This window comes from Camelus dromedarius, chromosome 11 (genome assembly GCF_036321535.1).
Source record: "Camelus dromedarius isolate mCamDro1 chromosome 11, mCamDro1.pat, whole genome shotgun sequence".
Lineage (NCBI taxonomy): Eukaryota > Metazoa > Chordata > Mammalia > Artiodactyla > Camelidae > Camelus > Camelus dromedarius.
Window position 1 is genome coordinate 50,821,012 of NC_087446.1, and position 19,952 is coordinate 50,840,963.

At 39.3% G+C, this 19,952-nt stretch overlaps 1 long non-coding RNA gene across 1 annotated transcript; it reads left to right on the plus strand.

Moving 5' to 3' along the window:
* Positions 1-17,911: 17,911 nt before the first annotated feature.
* Positions 17,912-19,448, plus strand: LOC135322476 (uncharacterized). The gene is made up of 3 exons (XR_010383054.1): positions 17,912-18,124; positions 18,668-18,781; positions 19,406-19,448. It is a non-coding gene; the product is annotated as an uncharacterized LOC135322476 (long non-coding RNA).
* The last annotated feature ends 504 nt before the right edge of the window (positions 19,449-19,952 follow it).

Here is a 19,952-nt window from a genome sequence, read left to right on the forward strand (position 1 = left end):
TGAAGGAGACCAAAAGGAGGGTGCAATTAGATGAGAAGAAAGACCAGAAGAGGTTATTGTCACAGAAGCCAAAGGAGGGCTCGATGAACAATTTAACTGAATAAAAGATTGGTGACCTTGACTCCCTAGTCAAGTATAGACAGAAAGGAACTTGAGAAGAGAATGCCACTGTTTTAGAAAATCCCAAACTCCTACTTTTAGGGAATTCCTTAAATAGCAACCAGAGACAGACCAAATGAAAAGAAGCCTCTGAGCAGCATTCTATAAATATAATAAAAAAAAATCATGGGATGACCTGGTCAACTGGCTAGATATGAAGAAATTTTCAAGTTCATTTCAGGTCCAGTGCTATCTGGGGAGAAGACCAGAATTCTGGACGATGTAGGGAATTCATGACATTAGTTTGCAACTGACCCCCTTACCCCTCATCCAGCAGGTCATTTCTAAATTTATTTTTCCTTTCAGGTGCATAGAACTGGATTGGATATAATTCATGCTAATGAAGCATACATGGCCCAATATAATTAACTCATTTAGTTGGTGAGTTAGTTATAATATTGTAAGGAAAGCACTCCAAATCCACCACTCAAAACACTGGTCCATTATTAACCTTTGAAAAAATCACTCAAAGAGATCCTGGGAAGAGATTTATCGGCACAGGGGAGTGTGACAGCTAGAAAACCCCAGGCTGGAATTGCAGTTCACTTCTGGGGCTACAAAAGCAAGCAATCTTAAGTCATGTTAATAAGACCAGCCACCGACGGGCAGTGAGAGCCCCGCTGTCACCATCAGTGGGCACCATCATTGGGTACACGGTGTCTGGTCTATTGTCATCACTTCAAGGAGCTCTATTTTAAGGGGAATGTTGACAAATCCCAGCACATCCAGAGAATATAGTTCAGGATGGTAAGAACAGGTGATAAATAACTGACAATATATTTAGCCCGGGGTTGAGGCTGCTGGAGGTGGGTGGGAGGGTGTGGTAGGGCGAGTGTGTTAGGTCCTCTGGGGCCACATTGTGCCAGAGGGAAGAAAATGGGTCACGGTTGGTTTAAGTAGGGAAGCTGATCTTAGCTAACTACAATGAATGACTTTCTAGAAATATCTAGGCTTCTATCAACAGCTCTGAAAGAATAAGCACTCTGTCACCAGTGGAATTCATTCAGAGGTTGGGTGACTGGTAAAAATGTGGCAAAGGGAACCACTTGCCTTTGGGTGAAGGTTGGGCCTGATCCACTGATTTTCAGTTTCTTCAGGCTTAGTCCCTTCAGACGGCTCTGCTCTCAAATCCTCTCCATAACACCCGCCATAACTAGCTGGCTGCCTTCTTTTAACTGCACCCACTGCCCCAAAACAAGTGTGCTTATCAACCAGTCACACAGGGGACTCACTTAAAGAGGAAACCTTGGTCCTTCATCCTTCACTTACCTTTCTGGAAATTTCTGGAAATTTCTCTCTGGACTCTCAGATCCTGAAGGCTGTATTTTATGATTCCTCCCTACCTCAGCCCATCTGACCTTCTGGGACATCTCTCAGACCCTTCACTCTCCCTGAAAGTTCCATTCTCCCCCACTAATTTGCCTTGAAATATCATTGGTCTTATCTGTTTAAAAAACTACCTGGTTTATTTTATACCATTTGGGTGCTCCAGCCCGAAATGTGAGGAATTTCTATTTCCTTTTTTCTACCCACTGCCTTTACTACTTCCTCTCGCCTGCACTTAACCTCCACTTCTTGTCCTTTCTGTCCCTGCTGCTGCCCATCCCATCCTGTAACCCCTACTCTTCATTTTCATGTTGTTTTTTAAAAAGTAGAAATGGGAGGTGGTGAGAGAGGAAAACAGAAGCAAAACATCCTCTCCCCACTCCACCCCCTACGTTGTAAAAGTGAGGTAAGCCCAGAGAGGGTCATCACTCAGGTCTTCCTCAGTCTCTGGGTTTGAAAGCGGGCCCCACCGCTTGCTAGCAGGGAGCCTTGGGCAAGTCACAGAACCTCTGTGAGCCTTAATTTCCCCACTAGTAAAATGAAGATGATAATAATAAATAAATTTGCATCGTAGATGAAGAAGCGGACGTGAAGTGCTTATAGTCACTTACTGGCACACAGTGAGCGACTAGCGAATGTTTGTTATGACTGGTATCATGTGAGGCAGTTACCCTATGACTAAACAGAGGATATGGTCATCTCTTGATTACATACAGCACAAGTATGTATCCATTTCTAAAGAGATTTTTCCCCTCTGTTGCCCAGCTAAGAAAATGTATTTATTCATGTATTCAACAAATACCTATTAAGCATATATTGAGTTTCATTCCTTGTGCTCAGTAGGAGCTTGGTTAAATAAACTCCTGTATAAACGCGCTATAGAATACCATGGTTGCAGCTAAAGAGAACTAGATACATCCACATATATTACCGTGGAAAGAGCGCCAAAGATGTGGAATTCAGTGGGAGAAAGAAGTTGCTGAACCGTTTATACAGAGTGATACAATTCCTGCAAAATTACACACACATAAAACTGCATATTTTATATGGATCCATACAACATATGCAGTTATATATATTTTATATATAAAGTACATATAATGTAAATGTGTAGAGGAAGTTCCAGACTGGTAGACACCAAACTGGGAAGGAAACTAGCATGGGGAAGTGGGGAGCGCTTTAAGGAAATACTAGCCTCATTTGTTATGTTCGCATTTTAACGTGCAGAAGGAATTCATATAATATCTGGGTAATTTTTAAAAATTAAAATGAGTAGATAATCTATATGGCTCCTTCCAGTTTTCCTGGATGTCCAATTGCCCTGGGATTTCTGACTTCAAACAGGGATTCAGTTATCAACTAAACACACACACACACACACACACACACACACAAACACACACACACAAGATCCCAGTCCTGTCACTGTCCTCTTCTATGCCTTGCAAAACAAGGCAGAGGCATATTTATACAAGCATCCCTACATGAAGTTCTAAATGTATCTACTTAGAAAAGCGAACACGCTGACTCACTGCCGCCGGGACACCCGTGGTCTGGGGCCAGCGCTGTGGTCTGTGCATCCGATGGGGCTGCCTGCCTTCCTCCTGCCCTGCCCTGCCCTGCCCCACCCCAGACACAGCACCTTCCATCCTTTAATCAGCTTGTGTCTCAACAATACTAGCCTGGAGGAAGAAATTAAAAAAAAAAAAAGTCCTGGTTGACAGTTATCACTTCCAATACATGGGACACTGAAGATCTCATCTTCCTTGGGCTTGTCTGGCAAATCAGAGTAACCTTGAGGCATCAGTAAAGTGGAGGGGATGGTGCAAAATACGGTTAATTCCTTTAAATAGGAAATTTGGGATTTGCTGAGTCCTTAGAAAGCAGAAGGGGCTTCCAAACATGTTGTACCAAACATGCACCTTTGTGAGTGTTTATACATACGCACAATGTTTGTAATTTGATAACAAGTGATTACATTTATATAAACTGCCTACCCCAAATTATATATCAGAGAGCATAAATAATATGTACATATGTATTATAGGTATAATGTTTCATTACACGCATAATTTGGGGTATTGGAACATTGTTTCATTTAATGTACACACTTTAAATGTCTATTAAATGCATATGCTAATATATTCACAGAATTTTCTCTCTTATTAATGTCCCCAAAATAAATTCTAATGGGTATTTATGATTAATACATAATGGCTACCAGCAGAGCATATAGGTCTAAAGAGTGTAATTTATGATTATCCAGTTATGAGATATTTTTAATACAGAATTAGTAGTGTATGATTAAAAAGTCAAGGCAGGACTAGGGTGAAGCAAATGAGGTGTTTGGGGAGCAAAATCTGAGAAGGTCCTCATTCTCAGGTTTCCTCGCCCTGGATGTGACCCTGATCAAGATGCCTCTTTCTCTCCCTCCTTCCCGCATCACCACCTGCAACAACTGTTAATTGCTAAATGCCAGGCATTGTTTTATGCACTTTACATAAATTAACCTACCTAAAGAAATGTTGTGACTACAAACAACAGGATGAATTCTAAGTGAATCACCAGCAGTTGTGCCTAACAAGTGAAATGTTTTTGGAAACCCTAACTAAACGCCCCGGTTAGACCGACCTCTGTGGAGATCTCTTCAATCTAGCGCTTAGTCAGGATCTCCCAGAACGGTCTCGGAGCACCTGCATGAAAATCCAGCACTCTTTCCTCTCCACCAGGTGTGGCGGGGTTTTTCTTCAAAGAGACACTGCCTGAAGTGTCTTCTTCCTCCTCTCTTTCTATGTCGGGGCACTCTGGCAGGCGGTAGGCTTCACATCTCTCTGCCTCAGTGTAATATGATTGACAGATTTCAAAAGGAAGAAGGAATACATATTTTCATTTCCTCTATTACTACTCCTACTTTGAAAATTGAAGTGGATAATGGAGCTTATGATAGACTAACTGTACTTCAACGAGGTAATACACTTCTATTTAAACTCACACGTAGACCAAGGAAGGGGGATTTACACATTGTCTAGTGTCTAGCTCCAGGTGATTTACTGCTGAGCGCAGAAATGCGGTTGAAGTACAAGATGGATAGTAATAGTATATTGTGGTGTATATCCTGTTCACATCAGGCCTCCATAATAAAAGCCCAACAGCAATCTACAGAGCCTGTCCTAAATCTGCCATCTAAGATACTGATTGTAAAATAAAATGATCAAAGTGCAGGTGATCTCTATACTGCCATCCCCCAAGAGAGTGGTATGCAAAGAACTTCCTACTTTTTATTTATTTACATCCAGTCAACAGAAGCATAAATTAAAAACCTTAGTGTTATGTGGACGGAATAAAGCACACCTAATATGTTGCTAAGTAGACTTTTTTCAGACATCAGACTGCGGCCTGTATTGTACTTTTATCCAATGTACTTTTGACTACTTACTGACGACAAAATATGCTTATAAAAATAATAGACTAAAATGCATTTTGCAAACCAGCAATTTCACATGCTACAGACCTGCAGAGAATAAACAATTTTTAGTGGGTCTTTGTATTTGACACACGAAATCAAGCATTTCTGCAAATTGACTTCGTTTTAAATGATTTCTTGAGGATGCAACGGAAATAGGCCAACACAAACAAGTTAACGTTGTCCAGAGAAATCACAAATGAATTTTAAGCAAATCTTCTTGTCTTTCTAGGCAAGTAATTGTAAGAACATTAAAGGCCAAACTTCCTTGTAAAAAGGGATGTCCCTCTGTGCTGTAGAATGTAGGGGCAGAAAAGTATGAGGTCTGGGGTAAACCATCACATTCTAAATGTGTATACATACATCGACTCAGGTTAAAGTGAAAGTCAAGAGAATCCCTGGATGAGAAAAGAAGTCCCAGTGCTGTGATCACATTTCTGTTACACCCAGATTGCTCTCTTCTCAGTGCTTTCCTGGCTCCTGACACAAACGATTACTGCAACATTCACCTTGATGAATGACAATAATTTGTTTTTTATATATTTTGTGTATGTATATACATATATTATTAATAGCACACATTAATAAGATTAATAAATATATTAAACATAATATAATTGTATATTATATTTAATAACAAATACATGATCATACAATGACATAATTTTATACAAATATATTTAAATATAAATCATATTTTAAATATTTTAATATACTGTGATAATTATATTAATGATATTATTAATTGTATATGTATTAATAAATATACTATTATATTACATAGTAATTATATATAATTTGTTTACTTGTTTTCTTCCCAACCAGACTGTAAACTTCCTGAGAAGAGAAATTGTCTTATTCATCCTGTGTCCCCAGCATAGAGCCCAGTACTTAGCACTGAGAAGGTGCTCTGTGAGTGCCTGGTAAAATTGGTATTGGAAACAATAACATGACTTGAAAGAATAAGAGAGGAACACGGAGGGGGAGGGGCAGTAGAGTCACATTTGCTTGATCGTCTAGAAATGAGAGCTGGTTATAGATGGATGACACAGGAAGCTTTTTAGGGTCAACTATTGAACCACCTTCCTCTCCCACGTGGGCCAGTCATTTCCTTCACTCATTCATTCATTCACTTACTCATTTGACAAATCTCTACTGAGCGCCAGCTACGTGCTAGGCCATCACTATCCACCAGAGTAGCCCAGTATCATGAAACACAGAATCACTGTCGCTTGTCATGATTTCATGACAGCAGCGAGTCAGAGTTGGACTTCAGGTTTAAGCTCAAGCTACACTGTAGAGCATTTCTGTTTTACCCTTTAAATGTATCTTACCATTAACTAAGTCATTCTCCTTAAGACTCAAGGGTTTATTCTAATATATATTTGACAACATAACCAGATCTTAATGATCCTGGCTTAATTCTGCAACTTTGCGATCATTTGCTAAGTGTCACTTGTAATTACCCTGAAGTGGGCTTCATTTCTTTCAGCATTTCATACCGGACTGGAGACTTTTGGGCAGAGTACTTGTTTTTGCTGTACTGGATTCTCTGAGGAATATCTTATTTTCCTTCAACAAATAATACCTACCTCTAATGCGTAAAGACAAGGTGGGAACAAAATTGGGTTATCTTGCATTCTCAGTCTTAAAGATCATGTTAAAACGATCACTCATAAGTTTATAAAAACATTTGTCTTTTCAATCACTGGCAGAGAAAAATCCCAATAAGTGTTTTTTTTTTTTTAACTCCTGTCCACTAAAATGAAGGCAGATGTCTTTTAAAACTATAAGAAGTCTTTGAGTTCTTTCTTTCTTTCCCATTTACACATAATTTTGGGTTGAGGGAGGAGGTCCTTCAGTAAAACGTGAGTATAGAAAATGACACTACAGTTTTGCTTTAGACAGGAATAAAGGGCTTTTTTTCCATTGCCATTTCCCCTTATTAAACTGACAAAAGCATCTCTTTAAGAATTCTGTTAAAAGCAAGCTTGTTTACTTATAGGTCAAAGAAGAGAAAGTGAAATTAGAAGTAAAAGAGGCCTATTTGTTCTGTCCCTGTTACTGCCAGGGCGGTATTAGTCCTTTCAATGGCCTTTCTGGTTATAAATGTCATAACTGACAGTAAATTCAGCATTCACTTAAAAAGAGGATTCATAATTGAGCAGTTCTGCATCAAAACAGATAATGGTCTTAGCACTTGTTCAATCAGCACTGTTTAAAATTCAGTCTTACGTTTCCCCTCTTAATTCTCTCCTATTTTATTCTTGGATTTGTTTTCCTTTACATCTCAACACCTAAATATGAAGATATGTATTGTCACCATTTCCCAACTGTATCATGTTGTCTTTTTGGCCACCGTTTAACTGCACGACGTACTCCATAAATCTTTCTTCATAAATCAATTCCTCCCTTCCATTCATCATGTTCATTATTTATCTCTGGGTTCCCTCCAAGACTGTCAACATCATTTGTTTATGTAGGTGCTCAAAATTGAATACAGTTGTCTGAGTACTTTCAGCCATGCTTGTATGAGGGACCACAGTTTTACATCCACAACACTGCCCCCAAAAAGTCCTGCTCTCTGTTTTAATAGTCACTGTAAATGTGTCCACCTTTCTCCCAGCTTTTCCTTCTTCTCAGGTTGCTACTAGCAATCCTATTTCGAGAGAATCTTCTCTCCTCCAGTGAATGCTTCTGATGTGATTACTGCCAGATATTTGTTCGCATCTTTCTGAGAGCAATTTCATTTTTTTAATCGCATATTTCTGACTTGTTTTGGTCTTTTTGAACCATACTGCTGTTCCTATCCTGGCCGTTTATCAAAGCTGGCAACACCTCCCAATTTAGTCTTCGCAGCAACTGTCATTAGCATTCTGTTCATTTCCTCCTTCAGATTATGAATAAATACATAAAATAAAACTACAGTGACACACTGAGAGACAAGCCCTTAGAACTTCACACAAGGCCACCGGTGTTACCTTTCACAGGTGGCCTAGGGGGCTGCAGGATGACCAGGGAACTAACACATCCAGGAAAACTCCACATTATGCCAAATGAAATGCTTTGGTCAGGTCTAAATACATTGCATATGTCCTATTGCGCTCCCACCACTGACCCTTCTCTTCTCCAGAGATGAAGATCTGTAAAAATCTGACCTTGCTTCGTGGGAGTTTGGGGAGTGTAGGTTGGTTAGAGTTTACAGTTTCCTTTAGTTTGGAGTTTGTTTGGGTGAAGTTTTGGGGCACCCCTCCCTCAGAGGATGTTACTACTTGAAACGACACATATTTGTTGCATCAAACGCACAACTGCAGAGCTCTCCAGAGCACCAGAAATAGTCCCAAAATGTCTAATGGTAGGTACACATTCCAAACACTCTGGTGGGACCCATGGTCTGGGGTCAGCCTCTCCTTCAACTGACAGATTGGAAAGCCCCCTGCACAGCTGCCGGCGGTGGGGCTGAGCCCCGTGGCTGTTCTCAGTTCTTCTCTCCTACCAACTGCACTCCCAGGGTTTGCGTCAAGACTTCAGACTCTCTGACTTCATCTCCACACTGTCACAAACCTGGCCAACTTCATGTCACACAGACAAAACTTGCTCTTTCTAGCTACTAGTAATCTTTAATCCTTCCTTGAACAAGAAGAATGAAATTATAACTATTCTTCAATATATATTCTAATAATTGATTTGGAAATTTCTTGACAGAATCCCTAACAGTTAAATATCCTGTGCTATTTATTTCTGCCTCATCATATTTGGCCTTTTCAGTTTTAACATTGGCCATGGAGTTCTTCTCTCCTTTTCTTGCCATTCTTGCACATCCTTTTAGATATCTCTACACCGTGTTCCAAGCTACTAGACAATCACACCAAGAACGTAGACAAGAACCAAGAACTAACTCTTGAAATATTAACTAAAGTTTATTACTGATGAGCCATTAATACACACAGTATACACCTAAAGATTCACTTCAAGCTCTACAAGTGCTTCCTTTCAATTTGGGAGATGGAATAATCTCCAAAAGAAAGTGAAGAATATGTAAAGAGCAAGTTCCCTATAAGAGTACCCCTAAGCTCATGGTCCTTCAACACTTTAAGATGGGGGGTACAGACCATTAAATCTACATTCTTAATATTATTCTGATTAAAGTTTATCATAGTGTCAGAACTGAGGAAGATACCTTAAGATCCACTTAATATGGTGTTTGCAGACTGCAGGTCACAACAGATAAGTGGGTCCTAAAATCAATTTAGTGGATTGTGGTATTTTTTTTAATGAAATAAAGAGAAAACATCAGAATGCATTCCATTTAGTAGGGGTAAAAATTGTTTTATAAAAGTTTACTCTGTGTGTGTGTGTGTATGTGTGTGTGTGTGTGTACTGGGTTGTGATTTCTTGCTGTGCATCAGACACAAAAGGCTGAAAGTCCCTGATCTGATCTAGGCTCTGGTTTCTAACGTGGTGTAACTACAGGTGTTCTCAAAAAAAGCAGCATCGGTGTATTGCTTGCTGTCTTAAAACAAGCCTCTCCCAAAGAATCATCTTCACTTTGTTGAAGTGTAACAAAATTAGTTGATGTAACAAGTGAACACTCATTAGTTGAAGTGTAACATCAAGTCCTCTTTTCATCAAGATGATTGGAGGAAAGGCTTAATTCCAAACCTAATCTTTGCAAGATACGTTGACCTCCCCAAGTAATTGACTAAGACCCAGTATAAATCCATCTTAACCACTAGCCATCATATGGATTTCAATTATAGGAGCACAGTGATAACAGGGAAAACTTAGCTGCATCTGGAAATGGATCTCACATTCTTTGACCGAGCCTCTTTCCTTCTCAGAATCAGTGAGGCAGAGCCTGCTGACCCATCCACAAACCCTGAGGCAAGTCCAGAGCACTGACAGTCTCAGTTTGGTTCAATCTTTTTAATTTTTAAAAAAATTTTTAAATGGTGGTGCTGGGGATTGAACCCAGGACCTCGTGCATGCTAAACATGTGCTCTACAACTGAGCTCTACCCTCCCCCACCTTCCTCTTTCTGACAGAGTAGACTGTAGAACTAGTAATGGGGAGAAAGAAGCTAGTCCAGAAACTTTTGTGTTTTACTGGCTTCTTACTCAATTCAGGAGGCAGTGGAGTAGAGGTGAGGGTCAGGACATGTGTGTTCTGGGTTGAAGCTGAGTTTGGTCACAATCTGAACAAGCCTTTGAAATGTCTTGGAATTTCATGTCTTTGTTTCTCAAATGAGGGACTGTGCCACAGAAGTTGAGCCAGAAATAATAATCATAACTGACTTCACACGGCACTTACTTTGTCATAGTCTTTGTTTCAAGCATTTTCCATAACTGGCTAATGTAATCCTCACCACAGCATTAATAGGCAGAAAGCTTTTTCTCATTCTACAGATGGACATGGATGGCTGAATAGCAGAGAGATTAAATAACTTGTCCAAAGTTTGACAGCTAGGCAGCGGTGGAGCTGGGATTCAAACTCAGCCAGTGTCCAGACGCTGCGCTCTGAAACATGCAGTGTCACCTCAGCCAAGACCTTTTATGTCACCAATTCCACCCTCAACTACTCTCCAAAGTCCATGTGACTAAAGATACTTTCTACTAAATAAACAGTAGTTATTAAGTAGTATTTCATTCCATTTCCATTTTAATTAATCAAAGATGTATTGAATGGTCAATAAGAGCTTCTGATTAACATAAAATTGACAGAATTCCTGCCCACCAGCTCACTAGATTTCCGGGGATTACCTCTGATCTTCCTCTTGTTCTGGGAGATGTCCTCAGACCAGGGAGTGGCAGAGAAAAACCTCGAGACACGTGTCAAATGAGTTTCTTGATTCAGATTTAGTGGTGCATTTAAAAATATGTATCAAAAAACCACAATGAAATACCACTTCACGTCCACAAGGATGACTAAAATTAAAAAGATGAATAATAAGAAGTGTTGACAGGACACTAATGAACTCATCTCCAAAAGACGCAGACTCGCATAGTAAACAATCTTATGGTTACCAGGGGAAAGGGGATGGGAAGGGATAAATTTGGGAGTTTGAGATTTGCAAATGTTAATCACCATATAAAAATAGATAAAAAACAGATTTCTTCTGTATAGCACAGGGAACCATATTCAATATCTTATAATAACCTTTAATGAAAAAGAATATGAAAATGAATACATATGTATATATATAATATATATATGCATGACAGAAACATTATGCTATACACCAGAAATTGACACATTGTAATTGACTATACTTCAATTTAAAAAAAAAAGACCAGAAGGAAAAAACTCATACAAAATTTTAAAAAAGAAAAAAGAAAAAAAAAGAAGTGTTGACAAGGATGTAGAGAAATTAGAACCCTCATGTATTGCTGATAGGAATGTATAATGATGTAACCACTTTGGAGAACAGTTTGGCCATTCCTCAGAAAGTTAAACCTAGACATACCACATGATCCAGCAGTTCCACTCCTACATATATCCCCAACGAGAACTAAAAACATGTTCACATCAAAACCTGCAGATAAATGTTCATAGAAGCATTATGTATAATAGCCCCAAACTGGAAATAACCCAAGTGTCCATCAACTGATGAATGAATAAACAAATGGTGGTATAGCCACACAATGGAATATTACTCAGTCACAAAAGGAATGGAGTACTGTTACAAGCTACAACACACACGAACCTTGAAAACATCATGCTAAGCGGAAGAAGCCAGTCACAAAAGGTTGTCTACCATAGGATTCCGTTCATACGGAATGTCAAGAATAGGCAAATGCAGAGACAGGAGGTAGATTCGTGGTTGCCAGGGGCTGAGGTGGAAGGAGAAAGGGCAGCGACTGCTAAGGCGCAGCCCCTCATTTCAGAGTGATGGAAACATCCTGGAATTAGACAGTGGTGACAGCTCCGCAACTTTGTTCATAGACTAACAACCACTAAAGGGGTGTATTTTATGGTATGTGAATTATATCTCCAATTTTTTTTTTTTAATATTTAGTCTTCATACTGCAGGAGAGGAAAAATTTTCCTTGACCCTCTTAGGGTCCCTGGCTGGGTCTGAAAACTAAACTCACAAAGATTAATAGAAGAAAAGCATACACATTTATTTAACACATGTCTCACATGATAGGAAAGACTTTATAAGGAAATAAAAATTCAGAGACCCGTGTTCCTTTATGCCAGGTTTGATGGAGAGTAGGGAAACTTAGTATGTCCTGTTTGTTGAGATTCTTCTTAGCAGCCTTTTGTCTTCAGAGATAAGGATGTTACTTTCCTCAAAAACAAAAAGGTGGATTTATAGTTTCCAAAAGACTGGTGGTCGGGGGAGAATGGGGAGTGACTGCTACTGAGTTTCTTTTTGGTATGATGAAAATGTTCTGGAGTTAGATAGTGGTAAGAGTTGCACAGCTCTGGGAATATACTAAAAATCACTGGATCGTCCACTTTAAGCGGAATAAATGTTATGGTGTGTAAATCACATCTCAATAAAGCTGTTATTTAAAAAAATGTACCTACCGACTTCCTACCTTGCGGCAGACACTTTTCTAGGCACTGAGGGGACTCAGCAGGGAACAAAGTTGACAAAGAGTGTGCTCTCCCAGGGTTTGCAATTCTGGTAAATAAGTAAGCAAATGAAAGTGAACTTCATGCTTCTGCAGACTGAACCCTGGAGCGAGCCCGGGGCAGGGGCAGTGTTCAGTTCCCACTCAGGTGGACTCCTGGCAAGCCCTGCTCTGACCCCGCCCCCAACGTGGCTCCCAAGTACTGAAATGAGCCCACACAGCACTCTGCTCAGGGCCTCCCACACAGCAGCCCATCGGCCAAGGTCCTCGTCCACGAATTCACTCCTGGCTCCAAGCATTGGAGTTCTTCACTGACCAACCCCTCCACTCTCCTCCCAGGCTCCCTGGCTTTCTTCCAACTCACTTTTACCCTTATTCATTCATTTAACAAATGATTGAACAAACATTTACTGAGGGTCATGTTACTTAGAATGTTTCAGGCTAAAAGATACAAAAACTGACTCAAAACTTTTTAAACAACGACAGAATGATTACTTCCCGTAAAGGATGTCCACACTCCAGGTACAGGGCTCTGGCTGCTTCTCTGATATTCCCTTGGCTCTGCCCTCATCAGTGAGTTGGGTAGTCCCTAGAGCAGCTAGCTACAATGTGGCAACATGCTTCCTTGGTTACATTCAGCAAGAAAGAGAGAAGGAAAAAAACTATCCTCCAACCATGGGATGAAAATCCATCTTCTCAGTCTATCAGAGCCAACTTATATCAGGTTCCCTTAGACCAAGCTGGCAGTGAAATGTCGTGTGATGACTGGTTTCAGTTGCGTTGCTGTACCAGCCACTACCAAGGAGACTGGAATTCCCATGAGTGATTTAGGACTGAATCCTGGAGCTGGAGGAGGAGTCAGCATCCCCTGAATCAAGTGAGCTACATAGGAAGGAGGAAGGAGTTCAGTCTGATTTACTGTTCATCATAAACTATGTAACTGTCTCTTCCTTTAAGCTCAGTCCGGGTACTGAGTGCTTCTCTGGGTGCTAAGAGTAGGGGTAGTATACATTTTATTTGATGAGGGGCTAATTTTACAGCTAAAACGGCCTCTAAATTTCCCCCAGGAAATGATGTGTTATCTCTCCAGGTGGTGGCATTTTAAGATCTATTACACCTCGATGGTGTGATGTTTGGTACTGAAACTCCCAGTATCACATCCTACAAGCAGCCCATCATCCTGCTATGCTTATGCCAACCTTGCACACCCCCCACAAGATCCTCAGAGGCATAGATGTGCCATCTAAGGGAAAGTTCTTCCACGTCTGCCCCCATTCAGGCAGTGTGCTATGACATGGATGCCAAATTTATTGCTAGGACATTCTATACTTCATTCCCAAAAAGCTGAGTCAAGGATCGGTCAAATTATCAGCCTATGTTCAGAAGGTTCTTTGGACTTTTTGGATACCCTTCAGAAATACTTTAGAAATCTTGTTGCAGATTATTCATATGCCCCTAGAAGTTTTTTAAAAACATACTTTAGGCAAGGCACGAGGCTTTGTTTGTTTGTTTGTTTCTTAATCCCTACACAATGGAGAATTTAAGAGGGTATTTACAGAGCTGCTGCACTGTCACATAAATACATGCCACAATTTCCCCACCCTACCAAGAATGTGATTTGAGGTGGCATCAAGAATGAATATGAGTAGGCATATATCCAAAGAAAACTCCAGTTTAAAAAGATACATGCACCCCAATGTTCATAGCAACACCACTTACAACAGCCAAAAAATGGAAACAACCTAAACATCGTTGACAGATGACTAGATAAAGAGTATGTGGTACATATATACAATGGAGTACTACTCAGCCATAAAAAAGAAGGAAATAATGCCATTTGCAGCAACATAGATGGACCTATAGATTATCATATTAAGTGAAAAGTCAGACAAGGAAAAATATCATATATCACTTATATGTGGAATCTAAAATAATGACACAAATTAACTTATTTATAAAACAGAAACAGACTCCCAGATATAGAAAACAAACTTATGGTTACTAAAAGGGAAAGGGAGGGGGGTGATAAACTGAGATATTGGGATTAGTAGATACAAACTATTATATACAGAACAGATAAGCAACAAGTTCTCACTTCACTGTATAGCACAGAGAATTATATTCAATAGCTTGTAATAATCTAGAATAAAAAAAGAATATATATAAATATATATAACTGAATCACTATGCTGTACACCAGAAACTAATACAACATTGTAAGTCAACCATACTTCAGTACAAGAAAGAATGAATATGAGCATTAATTCTAAACTCCATGTGTGGTTTCTCAGATCACAATCTTGTTTTACAATCTTGTAAGTGCAAGTTTAAAACACTTGCCAATGTAGCAGGAAGGAGAAAGGCCAACTGGTTGGAAAAAAACCCCATAATATTAATTCATTAATTCTATTACGCAATAAATGCAGAAGCGCTGGTCTCTTTGGAGAGTTTTCAAAATGATACTAAGAACTAAATTCAACTGATATTATTATTAACAATACTAATTATTACATCATGCATTATTATTTATAAAAATCTTTTACATGCATTCTCTCACTTGGACACCATTACATTCCTATTAGAAGGGGGGGAGGTATTTTCATTTTATGAATGAGGAAACTGATAAGGCAAGGGGGTTAAGTCACAAGCCCCCAAAATTGCAAGCTCAGGAGATAACTCTCAATCCCAGGTTTGACTGTCCCTCAGCTGCCCCTGGTTTTCACTTCCTGCTCGGAGCATTTATATTTCAATGTGCAAAGAGTAAGCTCAAAGTTGACTGTCGAATGGTCAGACTAGAAGAATGGATGGAAGGAAGAAACAAATGTGTGATTTGACGAGTTATAGTGAAAACTAGAATTACAATTGAAGAAACTCTTTAGGAACAGGGAGAGTTAATGAATATAAACTATCTCCAAGTATATGTGGAAAATTGAGTGAAGGCAAGTTGAGATATTTTGTTCACTGATTTAAAAACTTCTTTTTTAAAATGTATGCTGTATGCCTTGATTGTAGCTGTCATCTCAAAAGAACTTCAATGTCTCTATTAGTTTTTATTCTTTTTAAAAAAAAAAATTGGGGGGAGTGGGGTAGGAAATTAGTTTATTTATTTATTTCTTAATGGAGGTGCTGGGGAATGAACCCAGGACCTTGAGAATGCTAAGCACAGTGCTCTACCACTGAGTTATAACCTCCCCCACTTTAATTCTTATAGGTTGTGCTTACTCAGTGCCGGGCACTCTGCATATATTACTTGGTTCCACCCTCATGATTATGCTGTAAGTGGGAATTATTAACTGCATTTCATAGATAAGGACGCTGCAGCTCGGCAGGGTCAAGTATGTCTCAGCCCACACAGGAGAAGGCACGGAGCTGGGATGAGAAAGGAATATTATTGGGACTCCAGTCCCTTTTGCTGGGTTAGGTCCCTTTTTGGGAGACAGGTTCCTTAATAAACTTCTGCTAAAGGGCAGATGCAAAAATTATAGTTCTTCATAGCAACAGTATTGACATTCTTACAAACATCTGAAATTTACTAAGCAAAACTCAAACCTTGATTGCCATGAGGTGGAAATGGAGTAAAAAAAGAATACATCTGGGCAATTTCACCTTTTCCCTGGTCACTTTAAGTGATCAAATATGTGAGTTTAGTCCACACTCCTGTGATTAAAACTGAAAGTATTCAAGGGATCTGGATTTTAATTACATGTTTCCAGAATACCAACAAGTGCTATAAATATTTTATTATAAAAATACATGCACCTTCCCTAGTAACCAACCAATGATGTACTTGCTTTTTTCTGATGCATAAAACTTAGGGGACCACTTATGAGATTCTTAATACTAAGTTTCTTGTATTGCTAAACCTTAAAAGGTACTGTTTGTAGTACCAGTAGCACCCCCTCCCCTAAAAAAAAAAGACATGATTAAACAGAATAATTTTGGTATAGAAGGGAATAAACATTGTTCAATGGAATTGTTCAAGACTAATCCAGAGTCATCATCTGAAATATTGCCCAAGATTGAGCATAGAAGTATTCCAGGTGTTACACAGCAGCAAAAGAAAACAAAAGAAGAGCCCAGAGGTGCACAGCCTTGCCCTTCAGAAGTTTAAATCGTAATGAAAATGGAAAAAGAAAGCAGACCCAGCCATATGTTTAGACGATCATTAGCTAGGCTCTAGAGGATGAGATGGCATCAGAAAGACAAACAGGTTACCGTGAAGACTTTGAAATCCAGGTTCCTTGAGAGCTAAACGCTGCCCACCCCCTGTAGCCTGGTTAGGGAGTTCTTCAGCAGATGGCTGATTTACCTTCCTTATTTCACTCTTGCAGTTAACTTAAGAGAGAGAGAATTCTCAATTTCCAAGCCAGGTGTGCATGACTGTTTAACTCCAGGAAAATACACACAGAAAGAGCTGGTGACTTTCTCGTTGGTAGGCAATGTTCTAGAGATGAGGGCTGGGATTTCATTTTGTCGCTCAAAGATGTGCCTTTATTCCATTTCAAAGCATTGAAGGTTCCTAACTTGGCAAAGGGAAAGAAGACTGAAGAATATGTCCTCCCCTGGAACCCAAATGTTTCCTCCCCAAGTTTCCCTGTACCTCTTGTTCCTAGAAAGAGCTGTGAGTTGGGGCAGTTCAGAGTGGGTGCTTTTTGCTTATGATCTGCCTTGGATAATTTGCATAGGCTTCCCTTCGAAGGAAGAAGATGAATAATAAATTTCATTAGCCCGTGCCTTTCTTGAAATGTATCTGCAAGCAGATGACAGATCTCCATAATCAACTACCACCCACGCTTGAATTTTACACTATTTTCCCAAAAGGGGAATGTACTGGTTTGTAACTGTAGTTGCTTATAAATATATGCAGTTATTTTTATCTCGTTTTCTATGCTGGATGTGACTTTTGCCTATATATAAACTAGCAAGAAAGAGCTGAATTTGCAAGGGAAAATCTGTAATTCACTGCTGACACGTCCTACTAATCGCATAGAATAAATTCATTTGCATTCTGTCAACACTGAAAAGGGCTTCGGCTGACCCAGTGTACAGAGCATTTTCATTTTTGGCTTCAACCAGCAGACTTTACTGTGTAATCCTTTGGAAATTATAGCTAATTCAACTCACACAAACTTTTGAAAATATTTTAAGGATGGTTCGAGTCCAGTAGACCACCACTTTCAACATCATGCTTTGCGTGGGATTTCAAATACAGGATTTCGCAATTGTTACCTTCATCCATTCCACTCACTGTATGGATAGTCCGACTTCCCCTCACAGGACGGCAGCATTTACTGAATAGCTACTATGTGCCAGGTACTGGAGTGACAAAAATGCTTGAGGCGTAACCCCTCCCCCTCGGAGAGCAAAGTCCAGTCAGGGAGACAAAGCTGTAAGCAAGCAGTTACAGAGCGCTCCAAGATCCCAGAGGGAGAGGTAAAGTGTTCTTCTAGAGCTGCGTGTGTGGGAAGCCTTCACAGGGACTGACACTCAAGCAAGGTCAGAAGAGAAAGCAAAAATTTAACAAGTCAGAGGTGGAAAGAGAGGCATGACCAGAGAAGTTCTGGGATCGCTGTGTTTGTCAAGGTTAGAACACAAGGTAAAGATGGGTGTTTATTAATACCACGTGGGATGTAGTTATTAAAACACGGCTGTCATCGTCCAATAAAGTTTACTTAAGCTGTTGACTATGCCTTCATTGTCTAAAGAGACTTTAATAATGCAAAGCTACACATAAAACAAAAACTGTAATATTATTAATAGACAAAAGGCAGTAAAGAATAATTCCCCCCAAAAAATCAGTGTTCAATTCAACATATATTGGTGGGCTGTTAGTATTTTTATTAATTTCTATATATAAAAGATTTTATTTATGTATATGTACATATTCATAATATTTAAATATGTAAACATGTGCATAATATATTTACTATACAATTTATATACCTATAAAGATGGGGGGAGTATAGCTCAGTGGCAGAGTGTGTGCTTAGCATGCACGAGGACCTGGCTTCAATCCCCAACACCTCCATTTAAAAAAAATCATAATGATAAATACATAATGATATATAATGTATTATAACAGCATAATAGTATGCAATAAATAATACATAATAAATAAAAGCTAAGCCTGCTTTTCTAGGGACCCACTATATTGCAGGCTCTGTCCCAGTCATCAGGGAGACAGACGTGCACAAAGCAGATGAGACACCTGCCCTCCTAAGACATTACAAGGGGATGAAGGCAACAGATACAGGTAACATAAAACCAAGTAATGGACTGCCTATGAGGTTTGGGGAGGTACTGAAGTATTAATTATAATGAGAACTGGGTATGTTTGGGCTTCCTGCTGCTCGTTTGCCCTCTGCAACCAGACTAATCATTATAAAGTCTTAAAATACTGTGTGTGTAATAGATTTATCATGTTTATAGTTAAATGCATTTTTCCGTATTTATCATATAAAATGGAAAGTTGAATAGCTGTATTAACAGTTTTCTTAAAGAAAGGCAGTGAAATGCCATGTGGTGAAAAGCAAAGGTTCTTGAAACAAACCACCTGGGCTCACATGTCACAGCTGCGCGGCCCTGGGCAAGTTAATTAACCACACTGCGTCTCAGGGTGATGGTCTGTAAAAAATAGTCATCATAATAAAATAATACCCGCATCATGGTGTTGCTCTAGTATTAAATGATTTAATCCTTGTCAATCAATTAGAATAGTACTAAGCACACCACGAGTACTCAACAGATCCTACCTACCATTGTTTGTTTTTCACTGAAGTATCGTCAGTTACTATGTGTCACCTTCTGGTGTACAGCACAATGTCCCAGTCATGCATATACATACATATATTCATTTTCATATTCTTTTTTATTATAGGTTACTACGAGATATTGAATAAAATTTCCTGTGCTATATAGAAGACATTTGTTGTTTATCTATTTTATATATAGTAGTTAGTATCTGCAAATATCAAACTCTCAATTTATCCCTTCCCACCCCCTTTCCCCACTGCCTGTCCCCCTGGTAACCATGTTTTCTATGTCTGTGAGTCTGTTTCTGTTTTGTAAGTAAGTTCATTTTGCCATTTTTTTTTAGATTCCCCACCTACCATTGTTATCAAAACATTAACAAACCTGTGTTAAACAGGACAGTGTCTGAAATACATTCAAGTCTCAAAAAAAATCAGGAAAAATGATGTTGTGGAAGACTTTCTCTTGATCCACAGCATATACTATGAATGGCCATAACTTTATAAACTAAAAATAAAGAAAAGAGTTGGGGGTAGGGAGAACCCTCCTGGATGTAAGAAACAGATATCTTGGCCAGTTGACTGGGACTTTGGGATTTCCTTCCACAGCTACAACACGCTCCTTCTCTGGGCAGATGAGCAAAATCATTTGTCTTTATGGTAATAAGCAAAGCA